Source organism: Macaca fascicularis, chromosome 4, assembly GCF_037993035.2.
Source record: "Macaca fascicularis isolate 582-1 chromosome 4, T2T-MFA8v1.1".
In the NCBI taxonomy this organism is placed as follows: Eukaryota; Metazoa; Chordata; class Mammalia; order Primates; family Cercopithecidae; genus Macaca; species Macaca fascicularis.
This window is the reverse complement of record NC_088378.1, coordinates 152,665,479-152,667,035: the sequence shown is the minus strand read 5'-3', so window position 1 is coordinate 152,667,035 and position 1,557 is coordinate 152,665,479. Positions and strand designations below refer to the sequence as shown.

At 32.9% G+C, this 1,557-nt stretch overlaps 1 pseudogene; it reads left to right on the top strand.

The window, feature by feature from the left end:
* Positions 1-388: 388 nt before the first annotated feature.
* Positions 389-498, top strand: LOC123573301 (small nucleolar RNA U3; annotated as a pseudogene).
* The last annotated feature ends 1,059 nt before the right edge of the window (positions 499-1,557 follow it).

Below are 1,557 nucleotides of genomic sequence, written 5' to 3'. Positions count from 1 at the left end.
GCAGAAGGAAGGAAATAATCAAGATTAAAGAAGAAATTAGTGAAATATTAGATACAAAAACAATAGTGAAAGTCAATGAAACCAAAGGATGGCTCCTTGAAAGGATTAAGAAATTGACAAAACTTAAGCTACATTAACCAAGAAAACAAAGGGGAGAATTAAATTACCAGAACCAGAAATGGAAAAGGGGAGATTACAATCAATCTTATACAAATAAAAAGTTCATAAAGGATACTATAACCAATTGTATGCCACTAAATTAGATAACTTAGATGAAATGGACAAATTCCTAGGAAGACACAAACTACTGAAACTGACTTAAGAAATAGACAATCTGAGTAGACACATAATGAATAAAGAGATTGAATTTGTAATTTTTAAAAAAACTAAGACTATATTTTCAGGGATCATTTCTACAGTTTGTTACTAGAGACATTTATCTGAATGTGTGGAGCACCAAAGATCTCGAATTAACGATTTAGCATCACACCTAGAGGAACTAGAAAAACAGGAGCAAACTAACTCCAAGACTAGTAGAAGAAAAGAAATAACTAAAATCAGAGCAAAACTGAATGAAATTGAGAACCAAAAATTCACACAAAGGATCAAATAAACCAAAAGTTGGTTCTCTGAAAGGATAAATAAGATTGATAGGCCACTAGCTAGATTAACAAAGAAGAGAGAAGATCAAATAATGATAATGAGAAATGACAAAGGTGACATTACAACCAATCCTACAGATATACAAAATATTCTCAGACACTTTTATAAACATTTTTATGCACACAAACTAGAAAATGTAAAGGAAATGGATAAATTTAGGGAAACATGCAACCTCCCAAGATTCAATCAGGAAGAAATTGAAACCTTGAACAGACCAATATTGAGTTACAAAATTGAATCAGTGATAAAAAACATACTAACCAAAAAAGCCCTGAACAAGACGAATTCATAGCTGAATTCTACCAGATATACAAAGAAGAGCTGATACTAATTCTACTGAAACTATTATAAAAAAAGTCAAAGAAAAAGGATTCCTCCTTAACTGATTCTATGAAGCCACCATCACCCTGATACCAAAGCCTCTCAAAGACACATGAAAAAAGAAAACTACAGGCTAATATCTGTGATGAACATAGATGCAAAAGTCTTCAAAAAATGCTTTCAAACTGAATCCAGCAGCACATCAGAAAGTTAATTCACCATGACCAAGTAGACTTCATTCCTGAAATGCAAGATTGGTTCAACATACACAAATCAATAAATGTGATTCACCATATAAACAAAATTAAAAACAAAAACCATATGATCATCTCAATAGACACAGAAAAGGCTTTTGATGAAATCCAACATCCTTCAGGATAAAAACCCTCAACAAACTAGGCATCAAAGGAACATACCTCAAAATGAGAGCTATCTATGACAAACCCACAGCTAACATCATACTGAATGGGCAAAAACTGGAAGCATTCCTCTTAAGAACAGGAACAAGGCAAGATGACCACTCTCAGCACTCCTATTCAACATAGTACTGGAAGTGTTAGCCACAGCAATCAA